Source organism: Apium graveolens, chromosome 4 (genome assembly GCF_009905375.1).
Source record: "Apium graveolens cultivar Ventura chromosome 4, ASM990537v1, whole genome shotgun sequence".
In the NCBI taxonomy this organism is placed as follows: Eukaryota; Viridiplantae; Streptophyta; class Magnoliopsida; order Apiales; family Apiaceae; genus Apium; species Apium graveolens.
Genome location: NC_133650.1, coordinates 209,015,293 through 209,024,493, shown reverse-complemented (window position 1 = coordinate 209,024,493; position 9,201 = coordinate 209,015,293).

The following is a 9,201-nucleotide window of genomic DNA, read 5'->3' as shown; positions in this document are numbered from 1 at the left end:
ACACGACGGATAATTGGTGGAATTTTTACAGTTTCTTTTTTAAACGGTTATTTTGGGCAATTCTTATTGGTTACTTTATTTTACTTTATTATTTTTAACAGTTATTTTTGAGACAGTATAAAAGCATAATTCATTTTCATTGCTTTTCATTTATCATTCTCAAATCATCTGCTCTAAATTCTCTCTTTCTCTAAAGCAACTACCATCTCTATCTCTGCAATTTCCACTCTCTAACAATGGCACCAGTAGTCAAGATCATGTCACAAACTGGATACATCTATGAGAAAAACAACTTCACGACTCTAGTAAACAAGGGGATTCAACATTCAAGTGACTACCACAAAATGATGGATTTTGTGAAGAACTGCAAACTCAGCTATGCAATGCTAGAATCACCCACCATCTTCTGTGAGGTTGTTGAAGAGATGTGGATGACTGCTACATACTTGCTAGGGCGAAAACACACGCTAATAACACACGCAAGTATACGCGTTCGCAAGTAATATAGAATACTTTCTAGTTCATTCCCATAAAGACTCAGACTAATTATGTTCAATTACACTCACTCACCAATGTATTATTACTTCTCAATGTTAAAACTATAACACTTAGATTTGATTAACTAATTATTAACTACAATTAACTACGAGAATTAAGCACTTAATTAACACTTGAATTAACAATATTAAAACACTCATGAGATCACAACTTCATTTCTACTTCCTTCAATAGTCATTGTTATTACCCTTAGCATGCAACAGTAATGATATTAATCGAATAACACGAAACTGAAAAAAGCCAACTTTCATTGTACTAATACCATTCCACCAAGCATCCACAATTAAGATAGAAGTTGAATAGGAATCAATTATGTTGAGTTCCTATATGTCAACAGAAATTGACAACATAACGATTTAAGCACAAGTTATTCCTTTTGATTACACAGGGCGAATAATACGGTTAGAGTTATCCACTAATCATGCATACTCGTACATGAACCTATGCTAGCATGGCAAGTTCTAAATTTCAAGATCCACCGTCGCTTCACAAGAGATTAACACCCTATCTTATATGTTCGCGACGCACATAAGATGTAATAACCCCAATTTTTGGAAAATTTTTGAAACCCTTATGAATAGTGTTTTTGCTGAATGAGAAAACTTTTCATGCCACACTAGGTAGGGGTTCTTTTATGGATATTCTGAGATTTTATTAGTACTCTATATGGTATATAAGTGTATGCAAAGATCGTCAGAATCCAATTCCGAACACTTTGATTTTTCCCGGAAATCCAATAGATACGGAAAGAATTGAGTATAAGGTAACTGGATAAAAGGATTTAAATTAAAGGATTATAATAGAGGATCATAAAAAGGAATATAATGTATTGAGAAAGGTTAAGGGAACCTAAGTAATAAGATCCCGGGTATGATCCCTCAAACGATAAACGAAAACGAAAGTTAAGCGAACCGTATAACAGATCAGCGGTCATTAGGCAAACAATTAGGAAGTTAATCAAAGAGATTAGAGGGGATGATGTCATCCAACCAATGGGAAGAGGAGAAAGAGGGAAGGATGACACCACATGATGACATAAGCATGACATAGGAGGGAAGGAGGTGTGGTTGGCTATTAACCACACAATTTGCAAGGTTAATAAAGTAATTAACCAAAATCAAAACAAAACTACAACCAACCAAAAGCAAAACAAAGCAAAACACAAAAATCTCTCTTTCTTCTACATCATGCTCTCGGCTTCTTTCTTAAAAAATGAAGATCCAAGCTCCACCACTTACTATTTAGCAAGGTAATTATCTAAGCTTCCCCATGAATAGTTACATACTTCCTATAAGTTTAAGCTTCTAATTCCAAGCCAATATTTTTCTATAAATCATGGAAGAAGATGGTGAATAGTATTTTTCAAGAACTAAAGTTTGTGTTCTTGAAGTTTTGTTTAGATTAAGCTTGGATAAGGACTTTAAGGGTGATTCCAAGCCATTCTCTTGATTCTCCACTCTCCAAGGAAGGTATAAACTACAAACCCTAGCTTTAGTTTTGAGTAATTAGGAATGAATATGATTGATATAGTATATGTGAAGCATGATGCTTGATTGTTTGAAGTTTGGTTGAGTTTGTAGAGATTAGTTGGTTTTGTGGTGTTTTTGGAGTTGTAAATCTTGTTAATTAGTTAAAGAACCTAAGTAAAGCTTTTAGTTCATGTGGGGAATAAGTATAAATTGTTAATGTGGATTTGTTGGGGCTGTTATGATGTGGTTTGGATGGATGTTGGTTGTATGATTGATTTGAGGTTGAATTATGGTTGGTTTTGAATGGTTTAAATTTGGGAAATCACGTAAACATAGCCGCCGTAACGTCCGATTTTCTTTAGACTGTTTTTGTGCATAACATTAGGACCCGAGAACCCCCTGCTAGATTATGACCATTTCCATGTCTAGATAGCTCGTGTTACGAGCTTCGTTTTGATATATAGTTCGTTCGATTCCGATGCACGGTTTAGGAGAAACGACCATTTCAAGTAACGGCGTTTCGCGAACGAAACATTTCCCCTCGCCTTACTTTGAAACATAGGTTAAAGACTAAAAAAGGTTAATTAATGTATGAAACAATTATGGTAAGAGTGTTAGGAAGTTGGTAAGACACTCGCGAAGGAATCACTTTAAAACTCGTAATGGTTAATTTATTAAAAATGGTGGAGCCGAGGGTACTCGAGTGACTTAAGAGAATCAGTAAGCGCAAAACGATCGTTAGAGTCTGAGTTGGTTAGAGTATAGATTTACAAGTGACTTTGGTTTAATTCCAGCTTACTTGTTGTTTATAGGTTACCAGAGTCGTCCCGAGCCATTCGTAACCCCCAGTCGCTCAGGCAAGTTTTCTACCCGTTATACTGTTGTTGTGATGTATATATGTATATGCATTATCTTGCGATAGATGCATGTTGGTTAATTAGCAAATGTTGCGATATATTGAAGCATGCTGATACGGTATATATATATGCATGCCTGTTTTGTATTCTTGCCAAATATATCTGTTGGTTCAGTTGATAATACCTATGCTAGAGAATAGCAGTAATTTGCATATACCCTTAGTATAGGGACCCAAAGGTCTAAAACCGGGAGTCGAGGATCCCGAGTAGATTTATATATATATATATATATATATATATGGTTATAGTTTTCAAAACTATTAATCGAATAAGGTTTATTCGATAACTTTATTTTATTATTGAATATTATTTCGAATATTCATCCGAGGACTTATGACTCCTTTATTTTATTATTGAATATTATTTCGAATATTCATCCGAGGACTTATGACTCCTTTATTTTATTATTGAATATTATTTCGAATATTCATTCGAGGGCTTATGACTCAGTTTATATTATTTAATGATTATTAATTGGATAGTCATTTGAGGATGTATTGACTCTTTTATTGAATTTAATGAATATTATTTATAATATTCATTCGAGGTATTATGACTCCGCTTATTATTTAATAATATTCTTTATTTTATTAAAGAATAATATTTCGATAATCAAACTTATTTTCGATTATTCAAATAAAGATAGTACTTTCGTATAAGTATATCTTTGGTTAATTAATACTCATTTCAAGTATAAGTCTTACAACTTCTACTTCAATTATTTATATAAAGATTATTCTTTATGGGAATATTATTTAAATAATAATATTCAGACATTTTCTAAAAATATTGGGACTGATTTACTTCATCAAATCAGCATTACTCCAAACACTCTTTAAAGTGTTTTCGAGTCTTCAAAATGATTTTTAAAAGTTAGATCGGATCCCAAAACTCATTTTTATATTTAAGATCTTCCTTTTTAAGGGGATTTAAATACTCGCTCAAAACCTAAGGGATCCGGCTCTATGGTGTATTTTATATTCGCAACAAGGTTGCAGTTTTGGTAAATGAATTGATTACTTACCCAACGTTCGGGAAGTAAGTCCATCTATTGAGTCGGCATAAGCAACATGGGCTCAGTGGGCGTCCATGATAGTGTAAGTGTCTCAGTGGGAGTCCATCAAATGCATAAGTGGCTGAGTGGCAGTCCAGCATAAGGTCCTATTGCGACCAGGGTGATGACCAGTGGGGAATTCGTCCATCTACTAGTAGAAAAGGTTACTTATTGGTATCTTTGCCTGATCAGCAAGATATCAGGTTTATGCCAAAATTCTTTCCTTTCCAAATTTATTGGATATTACAATTTTGTTCATACTTTACATGACAGAGGTTTTCAGGAAACGTATGTATATATATAGGTGTATATATATATCGGGACTTATTGAAGTATATCATAACTTCATTTCCTTCAAAATATTTCAAAGATTGAATCTATTCAAATCTTGTCTTGTAGTCTCATCTATGTGATGAACTTTTGAAACTAATTATAACTTGAACGGTGGTAGTTCAAGTAGTATTCAGAAAAGATATAAGTATATTGGAGTATCTTGTAACTTCATCTTTTAAACTTATATCTAGTAAATGATTATCTTATGCATATCAAAGATTTTCAGAAAAATGTTGAGACAAGGGTAGATATATGTGATCACCTTGCAACGATATTTTTACACAGTTATTAACTGGAACTCTATGTATATTATGCATGGAAGAGGACTTCGAATATTTTGAAAAGTATATATGTATATATATATATACTGAATATTTTGCGACTTCATCGCATTAAGATATCAACTTGGTTCATTTCTTTTGACCAAGACTTTCATGAGTACTATGAGAAGGCTCATATATTGTTAATCATTATACATATTATTTTGGTGGGCTTACTGCTCACCCTTGCTTTCTTCTTTCATCACACAACAACCGATAGAAAAGATGAACAGGACCAAGCTCCCGATTCACAAGCGATTAGGAAATGTTCCGCAACTTTCTGGAAGCGTTGAGGACGCTGTAGCTGAGGTAGAAATTACCAATAGGCTAAGTTTTCAACTAATAATGTACCAGACTTATGTATATTATGAATTGTAATAATGGCAAAGAAACCTGTTTAAGGTGCATTGGCAGATAATTGTGGAATAAAATGAATTATGATTAATTTTTTTTGAATGTTCATCTCTGAGACTATAACGTGTGGTGTGTGTGTTTATTATGGGGTCACAGTACAGAGTAGTCAATTAATTATTAAGATTGGGTGTTATTAAGGGAAATGGAACTCGTGATAACCCGGATCCCCGACCCCGGATTTGGGGGTGTTACAGAAGTGGTATCAGAGCTAAGCGTTATAAACCTCAGAGATGATGTGACGTTAAGATAATAAGTTCACTAAGATAATAAGAACTCTTGCCAAGTTCATAGTCGGACTACCTAACGTAGTACTGACAGTTAAAACCCTTATGGGAACCCCTATAAATATCGTGATAGTAGCGTAGTTCGTTATCGTATATGGTAGCGGGATTCCGAACCCTGAGGTTGAGGAGCAACAATGCGATGATGTTTATTACTTATTAGAGATCAGATTATGGATCCGATAGAGCGTCCTAACGCGGGATCAGATGATGTTCATATTGAGGATATAGCGGTTGAGGATGTTGTCCCAGAAGGGATAGTTGCTGAGGAGGATCCCATGGAGGATCCTGACAAGAATGAATAAAGGACCACGGAGGAATTGATGACCATGGTTAGGGCAACTACCAGAGGTAGGATTGGCCGGTCACTACCAGAGGTTCGTTCAAGTTTGTAAAGATAGTAGCCCCCTTTAACGCGGCTTACTCGTAAGACTGAGAAGTTCGAATGGACAGAGAAATGCAAGAACAGCTTTCAAGAACTGAAGCAAAGATTGGTGACGGCCCCTATGATGGCATCGTCGGATGGAAAAGAAGATTTTGTGATTTGTATTGACGCTTCGTACAAGGAATTAGGGTGCTTTTATACAACACAACAAGGTACTCGCGTACACGTCAAGACAATCGAGGTAATATGAAATTCGATATCCCCACCCATGAGCTTGGGCTCGTGGTAATAGTTTTGCCCTAAATATTGGAGGCACTACTGGTATGAATAGAAGTGCGAGATTTACACAAACCATAGGAGCTCTAGTACATTTTTACGTAGAAAGAGCTCAACATACGCCAGAGGAGGCGGTTAGAGCTAATCAAGAATTATGATTGGGAGATTCTTTATCATTCGGGGAAAGCCAATGTGGTGGCTGATGCCCTTAGTAAAAATGAGAGGCTCAAGATGATAAGGTCTTTGGGAGAGTTTATAAGAGATTTTGGAAATAGAAGTGAAGGTAACCGGAGCTGGCACCGAAAAGCTGTTTGAGATTGCAATACAGTCCGAATTATCGAAAAAGAACATATTGTGCCAGAAAGAGTGATGAATGAAGGCAGAGAGCCAACAAATAGATAAGAGGTTAATACCAAGAAAGATGAGAAGGGAATAATGAGGTATTCCTACAGAATTTGGGTTCCAAATGTTCAAGAGCTTAAAGATGAGATCTTAGATGAAAGCTAGTTTGAGGAATAAGATTTAGAGCAAACCCTGAACCTGATAGTCAGGGAGGTCGCCATCAAGATAGAAGGAACCCATAACATAATGAAGTGGAAAATGAGGATTTAAAATATGAAGGATGGCCCCGATTATGGGCAGGAGGAGGGAATGTTCAGACTTAAGAAACAGAAGTCGAGTAAGGAAAGGAGACCCGAGACGGTACTCCTATATGATAATTTATGGACCTTTCTAGACAGAACTTAGACTATTATTCCCAACCACCACCCTGAGGAAACAATGCGGTGAGAAATTCTTTCAGGACCTTTAAGTCGCTAAGCTCTCAGAGTTCCAAGGAACAGGTTGACCCAGTCGAGGCAAGAGCCTGGCTAAAGGAAATATAGGAATTATTTGAGATTCTAAATGATTGACGAATCACAAAAGACTGTTTTTGTCACTTACCCTCCTAAGAGATAGGCCACCCGCTGGTGAAAGACCAAGAAAGGCACGGAGCCAGAGGTTAGAATAAACTGATTTAAGTTCAGTCAATTGTTTTCGGGAAAGTAATTCCCAAAGATAAGGAGATAGTGTAAAAGCTTTAGAGCCAGAATAAAGGCAGACGAGTATGATGAATTATGAATCTAAGATGTAAAAGTTGTCAAGATTCGTTCTGAGGACACGAATCCAGAATGACGGGATGTTTGAAATCAATGCTTATGTTGTGTTGGTTCATGAAATAATGATAAGAGAAAGGAAAATAAAAAGAAATTGAAGTGGAAAGGAATATAACGGCAATAGAGTTTGAGGAATGATAAGGGAGTTGGGTGAGGAAACCCTAAAGACTCGTAGAAATAGAAATAGAAGAGTATGTAATCGTCAGGATGAGGGTGATTCACCATGAGTTAAAATTGATGGTTGAGGGCATAAGAGATACATATATTTTATCCCCTGTAAGTTGGGAAGATTCGAGGAAACCTTGAGATAATTCGAAGGATAAATAATGAGACGCGGATAGACTGAGGAGACAAGAAAGTAAGAAATTAAGAAAATTGGATGAAGGAAGTGACCTTCAAGAAGGTGAAGTATAAGACCGGTGGCATGATACCCAGAAAGGGATACGCCAGATATGAAAGATATCCCAACATTGAGGTGACTGTTGAGATAAACAACAAAAGTAAATAAGGAATTATTAAGAAGAAGTTCATGTTGAACACGACCAATATCTTCCAGAACATCCTTGTTATCGTTACCAAATTAGGCAAGACAAGCGGATAACCGTTGTTATCTTTTGGAGGCCATATTGATTGACCCCATTTTGAATACAGATGTTATTGTGAAATTAGACATGTACTATCGAGGTGGGAATGATTGAATAAGACACCCTTATCAGGGATATATGACTTGATTTATCCGTGGAAGGATGCAGGTAGCTTTTAAAGATGGAATTAAGGATAGAACATCGGTAACTTAAAATGAATCCTAGGGGAATGCATAAAGGTTGGCATTTCACCCTTAATAGGGACAGTATGAGTTTTGACAGTATGATTTGGAAAGGGGTTAAGGTAACAACAACCTTTAAGAATCAGTGGAGAAATTTTTCAGAAGTATATAGACAATGGTTCTAGTAATAGTAAATGGTATTTCAATATGCCCTGTATCTAGGGAATACAGGAGGAAGTATTGAAAGATAACCTTAGAGGTTTTGCATGGACAAAGGTAATATTCAAAATTCTCAAGAATAAAAATGTTGATAAAAGGAATATGACGTGATTATAATGATGCCAAGTGGGGCACGTGTTGAACCACGAGAAAGTATGGATCGAACCAGTAAAGGTCGAAATTGTTCCAGGCAATTAGGACTTAAGATAAAAGATGTTCTAAGTATAATTGAGAGTCAGTCGTGACAGTGATTAACCTCTAAAGACTGAGGCAATAACTTATGGAAAAATGGTGATTTTTTTTTACTCATCAGATTTTAAGGAAAATATCTTCACATAAGCTGTGATTGAAATGAGGTAGAAAATTTATTTGGAGGTGGTTAAAATGACATTGACTGTAAGGAAATTTTACTATCAGGAAAGGCCAAAGAGGTGGCCGACACTTTAAAGGTAAGAGGATAATTATAGGCGCTTGTGCCAAAGGAATACAGTGATGATGGTTGAAGCCGTAAAGGTTGTATTATGGTTTGGAAGATGGACATTCCTTCTGATGACTGTGCAATACCCAACCGTAATAGTAGTTGGTAAAGGTTTAATTCGTGTAATCGCCATGAACGGGCTATCTATCTTAGAAGGTCCTATCTTGAGAATAATCCAGGACCATATTTCTAAAAGGACTAAACGAACCTTTGAGTTAAGTCTTCAATTGAAGGCATACGATTAAGAATGGTATTAACCTGCTATCGTTGCTTTGATTGAAACTCTTCTGCAATTTTATCTACTTCATATCATGAAAGTACGTCAAGTTCAGGAGTGTTCTTCATGAATCATGAATGGTGATCATGTTACCTCCTTAAGAGAATTAGATACGAGATGTATGGACTCCGTATGGTTAGATATTAAGATTTCATGGAAAGTGAATGATGACAGTAGGTCAGTGGTGGACCATAGTAAGGCAGCAATGATTCTGTGAGTAATGAGCTGATTACAACCATGAGAGTTGTATTGGAATGGATGTTGAGATTAAGTACCACTAATCGGGTCGTGGTAGTGTAT